Below are 14,832 nucleotides of genomic sequence, written 5' to 3' on the forward strand. Positions count from 1 at the left end.
TGGTGCGCCAAGCGGAGGGCTGGGCTAGTATCTCAGAGGTGTAAAGTAAACAGAGACAGGTCAGTGTGAAGGCTGGCTCCGTGAAGACGGAGGGAAGCACCGGCCATCAGGCTGAGGGGTCTGTGTGCCTACAGCGGGCACTGCAGAGTTCGTGGAAGGATTTTAAGGTGGAACATGCGTGCAGCGGTTCCCCATCTCCCCAGAGCCTCTGAGGCTGAGGGAGGCAGGAGTCAAGAACACAGGTTTTGGGTCAATCGGACTTGAGTTTGAGTCCTAACCCTTGCATGAGTTAGCTGTAATCTTGGGCAAGAGGTTAATTCTCTTAGATAACACTTAGAACAGGTCTGGTACACAGTAAATGCTCAATATGAGTTACCAAGGATGATGATGAGGAGGAGGATGATAATGATGATGATGATGATGATGATGATGATGATGATGATGAAGGCATGATGACAACAAGAACGGGGAGGAGAGAGAGATAGAGGAGGAGGAAGAAGAGAAAGTGGAGGGGAGGAGGGGGAGAATTTGTTGTCATATAGAGCGGAGGACGGACTTACTGAAGAACAGGAGTCACTAAGTCTATCCAGATGGCAGGATTCTGAGAAAAGGCCTGCAGACATGGTCAGGAATCTCTCCATGGCCAAGACTCTTGTCTTCTGCTTTGTCTGTTCTGTAATAATTCCCAGTACCTTGCTGGACCTGTAAAAAAACAATAAACACATGCTGAGAAACTGCACATGCTAATCACCAGGCTAGACACTGGAGACCCTAAAATGAATTAGACTCCACCCCTGCCCCCAAGGACTTGACAGTCTAGAGTGTGGGGGCAGCGAAGGGCCCAGACAACCACCTAAAGCAGAAAAGCCAACCAACCTGACTGCTAGGTTGGGCTTCAAGTGAAGAGTTGGGTGCTGGGGGTTGGGGGTGGGGAGGGGGATAGGGGAGGAGAAGGGGCAGGGACAAGAGGGCACTTCTGAGTGGAGGCATCCGGGAAGAGAGAGAAGAGGCTTTGGCTCACCGGATCTGAGAGAAGAGGAGAAAACCAAGTGTGAAAAAAACTGAAATTGGGCAGTTCCAGGGTTCTAGATAGCAGAAAATAACCAGTAGCTTTGACCATGGCTTGGAATGAATGTCCTCCAACTGTTTTTCCATCTTTCTCTTTTTCACTCAGGATTCAAAGTCCTGAAGGTCCATTCTTTGGTTTCAAGAAGGCAGGACATCAGGAACTTCCATCATGGGAGCAGGTTCATTTCCAGAAAGAAAATCCAGTCAGTTTTGCCAAATGTGAGGAAAAGAGAAATTGCAAAAAACAAAACAAAACAAAAAACCAATAAAGCCGACTATAACTGGGGCAGGCACAGCCAATTTACCATGCAGTCTCCTTTGATTTGGTTCAAAGAGGCAAAGTGCCCAGTTTCAAATCCTCTTGCCTCCAGCCCAGGCATCCTTACAACTAGGAGTAGCTGTAAGATCCAGTTCTGGCCAATGAGATGTATGCAGAATCCAATGGGTGGAGCTCCTGGGTAACCTCTTTAAAAGGAAATGTCCCCTCTGGCATGTGGTCCTTCCTTTGTTTGCACCTGAAAATAGTCATGATGCCTGGAGGAACAGCAGCCATCCTGTGCCCTGAAACTGAAAGCAATGTTCTAGGGCTGCAGATGGGAGGGTGGAAGGACGGAGCCTGGGTCCTCGAGGACTTTACAAAACCACTTACTTGATAGGAGAGACAGGGTGAAACTCCAGCCGTCTGCCTCCAGAACCCACATGACAATTAGGTTAATGACAGTGCTTGGGGTCAGGGGGTTGGCGGAGGTGGTCTCCTTTCACTGGAGTTCAGCTCTCAAATGACTATCCAGGAAGCTTCACCTGACCCCCAGAATAAGTCAGGATTCCCCCATTTTATAGATTGGTGGCTCACCAGTCATTTCCTTCCCAGCAGTTACCACAATTATTCGTGTCACTGTATAATGCCTGCGACCAGTGCAGACTCTGAGTTTGCAAGGACCCAGTCTTTATCTACATATGTATCTGTATCTATATCCGTATCTGTAGCTTTGTCTATATCTATATCCATATCCCTATCCACATATCTGTGTAACTAAAACCATTGTGTCCCTGGTTCCCAGCATAGTGCCATGTATAACATAGGTCCTCAAATCTTTGCTAAGTGAATGAATGAATGAGTTGAATGAAAGTAATGGGTTGAAACCATATCTTCAGGCTCCTCCATCACCTTTCTTTCTCCTAAGAATAAAATATGAATAAACAAATTGGGGATTCCTCAGTTCTTTACAAGAGCACAGACATCTCCGAAGCTTCAGGGGCTCATTATTCAATGTATTCTCTCTTCAGGGACTTCCTTTCAGCCTCGCCTGACTTCTCAGGGCACACACGGATTCTAAGGGCATGTCTGTCTTCCTCTCTAGGAGGTCTTTGGTGGATGGTGAAGAGGTTGGTCCCGCCTGAAGTCTGGGGATCATGTGGAGTGTCATTAATGAGATTGTCATGCTCTGCACCATTTTCCTGATGGACCTTCTGACTGTCCCCTACCACCACTGTTCGATCCCTGGGGCTGGAGGCAGGAGGTGGCGAGCTTTTGCACAGCTCTGAATCAGGGCTGCTTGTGAGTCATGCACTGTCAAAGCCACATCAAAGGCTGGAGTTGGGTTGCCGGGTCGACATTGAAAGTCCTCAGGAGCCACAGCTCGGGAGGAGGCATGGGGCTCCTGAGCAGCCGCTGGCTCCCTGGGGGACCAGGTACTTTCCTGAAGAGAACACATCATTCAGCTCTTCCTGTGCTTTTACTGTAAACTCTTGGTTTATTACGCACCTAAGAGGAAGGACAGAGGGGAAGAAAAGAGAGAAAGAGACAGAGACATGGGAGGTTTGATTTGAGAGAAGCACAGCAAACAGCAACAGATTCTTATATATATGTTCAGAGCTGGGAGTGACAAGCCCCCATCTGAGAGGTAGAGACAGAGGCCCAGAAAGGGAAGGTGGTTGCCATGGACCAGGAAGCCGAGAGGGCAGGGATGCAAACCCACTCCTGATCCTCTGCCAGTGCTCTTCCCACACATCTGGACAGCGACTCTTGCTGAGACACCTCTGGAATCCAGGGCCTTCAGGATAAGGGAGACCCTCAGGAAGGAGGGGAATCAGCTCGATGCCCTGAGGGCCACGCAGCTCATGGGACAAAGGCGCATTTAGACGTCATCCATTCTACTGGGTGCCAGTCGTTGCGTCAGGCATCTTAGAAAACAGGAATGAAAAAGCTAAGATCTCTGCCCTTCTGAGCTCCCAGTCCAGTGGGGGAGACAGACACACGTGTAGCTCAAGCCAATCCAAGATGATCTGGAGAAGAGTTAGAGGAGCCAGGGGAAGGATCGGCGGGTCGGGATGGGAGAAACGCCGTGTCCGGGAATCAGCATGGGTTTCCTGGCCTTCAGGGTGAGTACGTGTTCACCGGAGGAACAAAGGTCACCACGAGCAGAGGGACACACGTAGCAAAGGCCTTGAAGTGGGGAAGTACAGGTGGGTGTCATGCTGGTGAGTCACCCCTGTGACTGAGGCTTAGCTCGTTCCGAGGCGACCATTGCAGAGAACTGACTAGGAAGGTAATTCCAACTGGCTCTGAAACTCCCAAAGCCAGGAGCCTGGCCTTGTTCATGTCTGAGTGCCCAGCAAGAACTGGGTACTGGATGAATGGCAGTGGGGCTCATTGGTGACAGCTTCCGACCTTAACAAAGCGTAATAACATGTTAACGACGTCATCTCCTACTACCCGGGAGTTTGTGCAGAAATCTCCCGCAAAGACTGCCTACAGAGCAAAGCTATCTAATACCCCATATTCTGAAGCATAGAAATTCCATGTTAGTACTTGAGGACAGGGGCCGATATGACCCCATCACTCATCTCCCAGAGGATGAAGAGATCAAAGCGCTGGGGCCTTTTCAGAGAAAGTAGTTGCTGCAGTGCTGTGCTTATCCTCACCCTTATGCCAACATAGAGGAGGAAAGAGGGATGCCCTTTCTCCTGCTTCAGCCCAAATGGAGGGCCCTTCAAGAGGCTACCCACAGGGCTTGACTTGTGATGTGATGGTTTTGAACTTTGTGGGGAAGGGAAATGCTATTGACTGGACCCTTCGAATCTCAACTTACTTTACTCTCTGTAGGTCCAAATTTGAACATAAATAAAACTGTTTGGAACATATCTGCAACATGTCTTTTCACTCATGGAACGATCTGGAGATTTATCCTTGCTGCTGCGTAGAGATCTAGTTCATTCTATTTTGACTGCTATCTGGTATGGCAGCACGTTTTATTTATGCACCACCTGCTTAATTTTTTTTTTTCTAAAATACAAACGGAATGCAAGATTGATACGGAAAGCTTGGAATATACAAAAGGGGATTTTTTTGAAAGCCTGTTATGCAGAGCAGGGGTTTAGACAAATCAATCTGGCTGCAGCGTGAAGGTCGGATCGGTGAGGCGGAAACAGGAGGCAAGAAGAGAGCAATCCCAGACGGAGACAACATAACCCAGCCGCGCTGTGATGACCGGGAGTCAGACTTCAAAGCTCAGTGGCTCAGATTGCAAACCCCAAGCTTTTTTTAAAGATGTCATGTACTATATTGGCAATAGGGTGCCTGCCAAGACATCAAACAGGGTATCTGTTGAGGGAATGGATTTAAAATGTATGCCAGTCACTCTTCTATTTAGATACGAGAAAAAAAATCACCTAGAAAAAAGTTTTCTTGGCTCCCTGAGTTACATAAATGTGGGTGATACTGTGTGTCAAGGAGAGTCAGGAACAGAATCTTGTATTACTGCATCAGAGCTGTTCCTTCTGGTGACCGGTTGTATACAGAGCAGCTCACTAAGAAAGAGAGGGCTCAATTTGTATAGGGAGTGTGGGGTGGGTCTTCTGGGAGAGAAGGGACAAGAGGCCTCCAATGCTGCTCACTGAGATTTGAAGTTAGAAAGAACTGTTGGACTCAACAACAAAAAATCAAACAACTCAATCAAAAAATGGGCGGGGGACATGAATAGCTATTTCTCCAAAGAAGATATATGAATGGCCAACAAGCACATGAAAAGATGCTCATCATCACTGATCATCCGGGAATTGCAAATCAAAACTACACTAAGATATCACCTTACACCCGTTAGAATGACAAAAATAACCAAAACAAAAAGTAACAAATGTTAGAGAGGTTGTGGAGAAAAAGGAACCCTCATACACTGCTGGTGGGAATGCAAATTGGTGCAGCCACTATGGAAAACAGTATAGAGATTTCTCAAAAAATTAAAAATAGAAATATCATATGACCCAGCCATCCCACTACTGGGTATCTACCCAAAGAACTTGAAATCAGCAATTCTAAAAGTCCCATGCACCCCTATGTTCATTGCAGCATTATTTACAATAGCCAAGACGTGGAAGCAACCTAAGTGCCCATCAACTGATGATTGGATAAAGACGATATGGTATATATATACAATGGAATACTACTCGGCCACAAAAAAGGATAAAATCATCCCATTCACAACAACATGGATGGACCTTGAGGGAATTATGCTAAGTGAAATAAGCCAGATAGAGAAAGACAATCTCTGTATGACTCCACTTACAGGTGGAAGTTAAACATGTGGACAAAGAGAACAGACGAGTGGTTACCAGGGGAAAGGGAGGTGGGGGTGGGCACAAAGGGTGAAGTGGTGCACCTACAACACGACTGACAACAATAATGTACAACTGAAATCTCACTAGGTTGTAAACTATCATAATCTCAATAAAAAGTTAAAAAAATAAAAAAAGAAAGAACTGTTAGGGGTAGAAGGTAAGGCCAGGAAGACCCATATCTAATCAGAAGTTCAGAGAAAGGCAACAGACATCAGAAATAAAGTTACCTTGAGCCAAGGGAGACACGGGCTAACACATGTTTAAACTGAACACAGGGAAGGCTGGTTCAGGAACAGCACTCAAGAGATGTGGGCAAAAATGCCTAGGCTTCTGGATATAGTTGAAGAGAATGGTTACTCTGGAGACCAAGTACGATTTGCAGGCTGGACGAGGACCAGGACATTTCTGCAGACAAGAGAAAGCATCACAGGGCTCTGCAGGACTGAGCTACCACAGCTCCGCTGTGTGGCAGGGAGACGCAGGTGCTCAGAATCCAGCTCTGTCTCCAGGCTCGAAATTTAGAAAGAGACTGATCCTCATTGAGCAAGTAAGCACCTAAGCTTCCTGGAAAATCTGCAGAAGTGGGGAAGTCTGAAAAAAAAAAAGGCAATAACTACATTTGCTTCTAGTGGGTATGTGAGCTCACAAGTGTGACTGAGGAGTGTGACTTTATTCATATCCTGAGCAGGTCATAATGACGTTAGAAACATCTTTTTGCCAAACTATCAAACTCTGTTTTCATATACTTTCCCTAGTTTGCATTTCAAAGTCAAAAAAATGGGAAGTCATTGGCCAATGTCATCTCCATCCACCACCCAAAAATAGCTTAAAAAAAGAAAAAAGATACAAGGTTATTTGCTTATTTTTGTGAAATTTCACACATGCATCATTCAGTTAATATTGAATTATGACGTTCTGGGACATCAAAATGTGGACAGTAGCAGAGAAAAGCATTTAGTGCTAGCAACTGCTTAATATTAAGGTAACTCACTTCCATGATGGTTTGTATAATTTGCACAAGCAAGCATAAATATAAAAGTTCTCATTCCTTCTTGCCTTCTTTTCCTTCTTGCCTTCTTTTGCACTCTGTTCTCTTGCCACCTGCAGTTGAATTAAAGAATTTATAGTAAGAAATCTAGTACTGATGTTGTCCTACCCCACTAATCTACAATTGCAAATGTCTTTCCTTACAGATCTTCCTTGACTTATGATGGGGTTGCGTCCAAAATATCATTAGCTCAAAAATTTATGTAATACACCTAATCCTCATAGCTTAGCCTAGCCTACCTTAAACAAGCTCAGAACACCTAAGACAAAGCCCATTTTATAATAAAGTGTTGCATAGCTCCCGTTACTTATTGAATACTGTGCTGAAAGCGTAAACAGCATGGTTGTCTGGGTACAGAATGGTTGTCGGTGTATCGATTTTTTACCCTTGTGGTCGCGTGGCTGACTGGGAGCTGTGGCTCACGGTTGCTGATCAGCATCATGAGAGAGCATCATAGGGCATTTTGCTAACCCAGGAAAAGATCAAAATTCAAAATTTGAAGTATGCTATTTCTATGGAATGAGTATCGCTTTTGCAACATCAGAAAGTCGAAAAATCGCAAATTGAACCATTGTAAGGTAAGGACAGGCCGTACTCAGATGGAATGAGGTAAATGGAATTTATGCAGCTGGGTGTGACTTCTTGCTCTGTGACTGATGAGCTCTGTGACCTGAGGCAATTGCTTAAACTCTTGGAGCTCGTAAATGGGTATAACCAAGTAGACTTTATACAGGGTCGCTCTGGGTGTTATAGGAGACAGCATTTCAAGGAACATGGTGGGCACACAAGAAATAAGTAGTGGAGGGAAGAGATTTGTGCCTATCTGTCTGGTCTTCCTCATTCCTCTCATTCCTCTGACTCCACCCTGGAACATCCAATTTGCAGATTACATGCTGGGCATGAAATGCTAATGAGGGACAGTGGGCGGCTGTGGCAAGAGGTCCCAAACATTCCTCCTAGGTGTGCTCTCAGCGGGCATACCCAGCACCCACACAGCCCTGGGGGAACCAGGCTCCAAGCTGAGGGCCTCCAGTCAGGTCCCCGGTCCTCCAAGATAAGGCGGAGATCCCCACATGCCTATATCTCTGCCTCAAGCCATCCCATGGAGCTAAGTAGCCCCAGCACTTAAACTGGGTGTGGGCTGATTATCTTCATCTATGTTAATATCAGTCCAGGAGACATTTGAAAAACTAAGTATTCTCTTAATGCTGTGCATTTGAACTATTTCCCAAACACGGTTATATCCATGATCTCTTTTGGTCTTTACAATAAACCTATGAGGTTCACTGGGCCGGTACTGGTATTTCACCTTTGCAGGTGAAGAAACTGTAGTCAAAAGTTTCTTTACTCATGGACACAAAATTAGTAAGCGGTGAGTGGGAGAGGTAAAGTCAGGCCCAGAGAGCTCTTCTTTACAGAGACCTATTGGGTCAACGGCATACTCAGCCTATACACCCATGCATGTCCCCGGGGACCAGCAGTATGACTTATTTTAGTGCCTGATCACTGTGTCCTGTCATATGCCCCATAGCTTACCCACTCCAACTCACTGTGAGTGCATTTACTAGTGGCCATGAGATTATTTTAAAAATGTGAGAAGGAAAAAAAGAAAAGCAATTATAATCTTTTGCATTCATACTTCACGTTAATACTTGGTACAGCTGACACACTCCCAACTCTGTAGAAGCTTTCGTTAGTGCTTTCCTGAACTGTACAGAAAAGGGAAGGTCCCCGGGACAAAGTCTTTGACATCATTGGCACTTCTTTGAAGCCAATATCCTGGATGTCCCAGTATGTTCTAGGAGAGAATTATGTTAACTCATTTTTTTCATCTGAAATTAGTACAGTAATTACTTTAATGAACAGAAAGACATCTTCATTAAGAAAAAAATTTAAAAATATGAAAAAGTATAAAAATGAAATAGCCCACAATTCCATGGTATGTATGCCTGCATATATGTGTGTGTGTGCATTTCTATGCTTTTCTTTCTCCTATGCTTAGGAAGCTTGTGGCCCCAACTCTATTCCACTTACGCTCACTCTCCTTGGGCAGGAGGATCATTGATGCTCCTGTTGATTCCTTTCTCCTTATAGAGTGTGATGTGGGGACACCATAACTAGGAATCTTATCTGGCCAAAGATGCAGAAAAAATGCTGTTTCAAAATTTCCTCTGGTCTTTCTGGAAGCATCATGGGGTCCATGGCTTTCTGGTGGTACCCCTTCTTTAAAAGTAGACTGGCCCTTGGGGACTGTCAGTTCCCCAAAGAGACCTCCATTTATCAAGGTAAAGTTGAGTTTTCACTGGCAATGTAAGGGAGAACACCACCTTGAAAGAGTCTTCATGTGTCTCAGAAAGGGGAGGTCAAGGGTGACATTTATAAGGTCTGAGGATCCGGACTTGAGTGTTTCAGGTAGATCTTTGTCCTTAGAGCTTAGACTTGGAGGACATGGAAAGACCGGAGTCCTGAGGGAAGTGTTCCTGTATAAATGGTTGTTTGATAAGCAAAAGCCAGCTGAGCAATCAATCTATTGTCCTTGGAAGGGTGGTGTTTGCCCAGATGAGCATCCAATTTTCCCAAACAAGATAAATGAGTTTCATGAGGTGCCTGAGGTTAACAATGAAGTTATTTCCTGGTTTACAGCTTTATCTTCCTGCACAAGAATTTTCTAGAACAACTGGTAAAGTCACATTGGGCCTCAGCTCCAAGTCCTGAACACTGAGCTCTAGGAGTGCAGGTGTCTCCATTCACAGTGGAAACCAGAGGATGAATCAAGAGAGGAAAGACTGCTCTGTATACTCACAGAGCCCTTCTCCCATGGTAGAGAGAGATCTGTGCCAAGAATGCCCCGTGGAGGGAAATGTCCACTGTGCACAGAGACTGGGCTGTGAGAACTAATATTTGTGTCAACATGGAGTATGAGACTGTGTTTGAGTGGTGTGTGTGTATGTGTGTGTGTGTGAAAGGAGGTGGAGGAATCAGGAAGAATCATCAATTTCCACTTTCCACCGGCAAGATAATTTAAAAATCACCAAACTTGGATAATCACCAAACTAGAGGAAGGGGCGTGTGGTTTGGCAATATCTGGAGCTATGTTGGTCCTCCCAACTGGGAGAAGCATGCCATTGGCATCTCAGGAGCAGATGCCAGGGATGCTTCTCAGCATCTTACAAAGCACAGGACAGCCCTGCCTCACTGGCAGCGAAGGACCATCCAGCCCGCAATATCAAGAGTGTCAAGGTTAAGAAACCCTTGCACTATAAGAAAATGAAGATTCACTCTGAGGACAGATGAGGCAGGGGAGAAGTAGGGAGAAGAAGATGGAAAGCGAGGACAGAGACCACGGGGGGACCCTCTGGGAAAGAGTCAACTTAAAAAGATGGTTGGAAACATATTGCTAGCGATCATTTATGGCTCAACTTTGAAGTGAAGCATTTCCCTACATCATTAAATATTCTTCAAAAACATAGATTTTGCTGGTTTAATAATACCCTCACATAAGCCTGTACCATAACTCTTTGACTATTTCCTTATTTTTTACAGCCAGAGTGTTTCCATGTTGCTTGTGGTGTCAGTAATAGAACAATGAATGCTTAAATAAACAGATCTTTGTGAACATCAGATTGTTTCCTTAAATTCTTAAGCATAAAGTTGTTATGTGAAAGGATGTACACATTTTAAAAGTCTTTTGATACGTCTTGCCAAATTGGCTTCCAGAAAGATTCCCCAGTAGACATTTCCACTAGCAATGGTAGAGAGCTCCTGGAGATTTTTTTCAACCTTTATGCTAAAGGCTCAGTCACAAACATAAGAGATATTTCCACCTGATCCTTCTTAATTCTCCTTGCAAAGAATGTGTCTACTTAAAAACATTGTATACTACAGATGTGTCAGCCTTCCAGATCTCAGTTCTCTCTTTTATGAACTTATTGGAAGTTGAGAAAGCAACCGTCTCCCTAACCATATCCTAGAAGTGGGAATATTTTAGTTTTACTTTAATTTCAAGTGATTCCATTTGAAAAGAAAAAAGACCAATCAGTAGGCATCTAATATATGGCCCCCACCTCCAGCTTTCAAAATGGGAAAAGCAAGATCCAGAGAGAAGCCAAGTTTGTCAGTACACAGAGTCAGGGAGAAGTTGAAGCGACAATCCCTGTCTTTTATTCTCGGTCCAGTGCTATTTCTGCTGAGTTTGGCTTCTGAAAGATAACATTTTTAAAAAAAACAATACCTCAATATGTGACATTTTTACAGATAAGGACTTGCTCTCAGAGGAATTAAGCATCTTCCTCTTGATGACATAGCTGGTAAGTGGCAAACTGGATTCCAACCAGTCCTCCCTGACTTGGCTAGTTGGTCTGGGCATCTGGTTAGACCTCAAATGATGCAGAAAGTGGATAATCTATGGTCGCTTTTCCATAGGAAAACCTCAGGGGAGAAGATAATGTTCTCTTTCCTATTCGTGCAGACTACACTACTGAGTTAAATCTGCATTAATTACTTAGAAAATTCCCTTTATAACAAAGTAATTTATGCATGCATACCTTGCTGCTATTGGCCTGGTTAACACAATCTACAACTGTATCGTCTTACAGCGTGGCCACTGGCTGCATGTGCTTAGTGAACACCGGAAATCTGACTAGTTCAAATGCAGACGTGCTGTAAGCATAAACTACAAACTGAATTTCAAAGACTGGGTATGAAAGCAGAAATGTAAAACTTTAACAACTTTTTACATTGGTTACATGATGGGTTTAAATGAAATATATTATTAAAATTAATTTCACCTGTTTCTTTTGCTTTCTTTACTGTGCCTACTATAAATTTTAAAATTTCTATGTGACTCACATTATGTTTCTATGGGACAATCCTGGTCTACAGTACTCGCTAATTCAAGGATTCCCTGGAGGTAAAGGATGGTTTGATATCCGATCATTCAAACTGTAGATAACACCTGGAATCCTAGACTGTTACGTCTGGAAGGAACCCTTGGAAGAGACTTCTAATTGTTCTGCGATGCCCATTCACTTCTTCTCTCAGAGTAACGGAACTCCAGTTTTTAGGGTCCATCACTGAGAAAAGAAGAGAATGGGCATTGCAGAACAATTTTACCCAGTTTTTAGCTGGCATTGTAGCAGGTAGGAATAAAAACTATATTCCCCAGTCCACTTTGCAGCTAGGTTAGGCCATATGACAAAGTCCTAGCCAAGGGGATGTGAGTTGAAATGCGGTGTGCAGCTTCCAGGTTGTCCATTTAATCAGTAGAGGTGGTATGTTCTTGGCTTTTTATACCTTCCTGCTTTCTGGAAAAACAAAAGGATCCTGGGTCCTTGAGGATTTCTTAGCAACATCTATTACTTATCTTAAGACCTCTGTATAAGGAAGAAAAGCATTCTTATCCTATTTAAATCACTGTTTTGTACAACTAATCTAGTCTTAACGCAGATGCTGAAGACCATTTTTGTTTAATACTTCTATATCACAGGAAGATTATATATGAGAGAGGGCTAGAGTATGTCCTAATTCACACAGCAACTTAGCATGAGAGCTGGGTCTTGAAGCCAAGACTTCCAAGTGTTTACCCTTCCATACTATTCATTGCCCTCAGACGCCCCATCCAATTACAGAGTCTATAAAAATACATTCCAGAAGATAACCTATATAAATGAACCATACAGCTTTGAATCCTGAAGATAAGAATCTCATTCACTCATACAATTGTTGTTTTAAACTGCTTCCTTGAAACCTCAATGATTTGTGTAAACTATTGTTGATGCAATAACAGCTTACTTGAGCAGGAGACAGATAGCCATAAAGTAAATTTATCAGCAACATCTTGCTGGAGGCACCAAAACAATGAAATGTCACCCTGATGTCACTTGCTTCCTCCCTGCCCTTTAAAATCCAGATAAAGTTGACTCAAATCATTCACCACATGCTCCATGGAAAACCAACGCCTGTCAGATTTCTGATTTCCAGGGAGGGATTGCATTCTTGATGTCTCCAAATCTGGGTTCCTGATTCTGCAAGTGTTGTTTACTCCACATTGCTACAACCCAGACATGAAATCCAGCCCTTCCTCAATTTCCACACATGTGTGTGTGGCATCTTGCACAAAGAGCTGCCAAGTGGAATACACTTACTTGAAGATTTATGTAGGAGGTAGAAAGAGTTACATCACAACTTTGAGGTTAACATTAGGCATCTCTCTAGTGAAACTTTCCTCTGGCCACCCTACCGTGAGGGAGTTTCCATAGGATGATCTTCCCAGAGTTATCACCAGGCCACAGAGACGTTCCATCCACATGTTCATAGACCCAGGGAGCATGAGTTGGAGAGCAGAGCACGGGTTTCATTGAAGCCCCCACCTGCCCCCTCAGCCAGCCAGTTTGAGCATTGGCAACCTGCAGCCCCTGCGTATGGTGGCTCTGGCTTTCCCCCCTGTAGTCCTCAACCATACACCATCTCTCTAGTCCCTCCTTCCCCATTACTTTGTATGCCCCAATCTCTCCTCTCCCTCATTGATATATAGAGATCTATCTCTTAATTCCTCTTATATTCCAAAGCTTGACAGCTTAACCATAGTTTTTCTTTTTCTTGAGCTCCTACCAAGCCCATTGGGGGTCTCACCTGCCACTCAAAGTGACTTTCCAGATGATCTTTCTAAATAAGAAGATCCGTTCATAGATGAATTCTCGTTCCAGCTTTTAGGATAATAAAAAGTTTGCTAAATTCAAAAGCAAAAATATATGGTACCTTCAGGCTGTTTCATTTACAGAAGGAGACATACAAATAGATTTCCCTGAAAAGCTGGGGCTGGAGTCACTCTTTGGGGTGGAAGGGATCGCAAAGTCCTGTCAAATGCCGCATCTGGTAGTTGTCTCTCTGATTGACCTCTGACAAGGGGCTGACCAGCCTCTGCCTGATGGAGAGTCATTCTCTCCCAAGGCAGTTCTGACTCGTTGTACCTGCCATTGTTGGACCTAGTTCCATCACAGGATGGGGAGAGGTGATACCTTCTATGGTTCCCATAGAGACAGGTTCAGATGTTTCAACATAGAAGGTGAGAATCTTCACACTTCGGAAGCCACCTAAATCTCCAGCCCTCTCTGCCTTCTCTCTCCTCTATGTAATCTACTTTTCACGTCTCTGAACTTGTTTATGTTGTTCTTTCCGCCTGGAATTCTCTGTGCCACCTTTCTAAGCCTGGAAAAGTTCTGTTAATCCACTTCCCCAGGTACTGTAGTTCATTTGCTCCTTTATTTTCCTGGAGCTCTCCTACATATCTTTACTATATGGCACACATCAGACTATATTGGGATGTTTGTTAAACCCTCTGTCTTTCCCTATTACATAAGAGAAACTGCATCATCTGTTTCTCCAGCTCTTAGCACAAGGCCCAAGGCACATTGCATAATATACATTGGTTTAAATTATTACACAATAACTGTGTCCCCTCTTCTCCAGGACAGCCTTCAAACACATGAAGACAATGACCTTGCCCATCCTTAGTCATCTCTTCTCCCAGCTAGACTCCTAGGGTCTTTCACCAATCCTTCCTTTGCATGGACCCTGGCCCCCTCTCCATCCTTGCTCTCCTCCCTTAGATATGCTCCCATTTTTCAAGGTCACTCTGGCAACTAGGACTCAATGTCATACTCTAGAGCCAGCTCTGCAGGTTCTCAAGAACCTGCGCATGGAAGAAGTGACTGTGCTCATGCAATTTTTCAGGGGTGCACTCCCCTATCAGAGAAGGGACAGGGTTCCTTGGATTAGGCATGGCCAGGCCCCTGGGCCTACATCAACAGAAGATGGGGCCCTTGGGTACACTTGCCATACACCTGGCCTCCTCTGGAGTCCTCACAGCTCTGAGCACTGTCCTGTGCATCTGACTCATGCAACTTCCAGATTCTTTTCTGCATAAGTAGAAAGAGATTTATATTTTTTAAATAAAATCTTATCGTCTCATACCTGCCATTTCATAAACTGGTTTTTTTTCATGCAAAAATTATGCTGTGCACAAACACCTTTCCAGGTCATTAAAATACATCTAACGTCGGGATTCTTAACATAGTGTCCTATGGACTGGCTTCAGGAAA

At 44.1% G+C, this 14,832-nt stretch overlaps 1 long non-coding RNA gene across 2 annotated transcripts in view; it reads right to left on the minus strand.

The window, feature by feature from the left end:
• Positions 1-560: 560 nt before the first annotated feature.
• The window catches only part of LOC106824228 (uncharacterized), a 42,441-nt gene continuing 28,169 nt past the window's right edge, over positions 561-14,832 (minus strand). For both annotated transcript variants that reach the window (XR_011506273.1, XR_011506274.1), the window contains exons 2-5: positions 6,677-6,786; positions 5,913-6,276; positions 3,048-3,252; positions 561-702 (exon numbers count right to left, since the gene is read on the minus strand). This is a non-coding gene — a long non-coding RNA (uncharacterized lncRNA). The remainder of the gene's footprint in view (positions 703-3,047; positions 3,253-5,912; positions 6,277-6,676; positions 6,787-14,832) is intronic.

This window comes from Equus asinus, chromosome 10 (assembly GCF_041296235.1).
Source record: "Equus asinus isolate D_3611 breed Donkey chromosome 10, EquAss-T2T_v2, whole genome shotgun sequence".
Classification (NCBI taxonomy): Eukaryota; Metazoa; Chordata; class Mammalia; order Perissodactyla; family Equidae; genus Equus; species Equus asinus.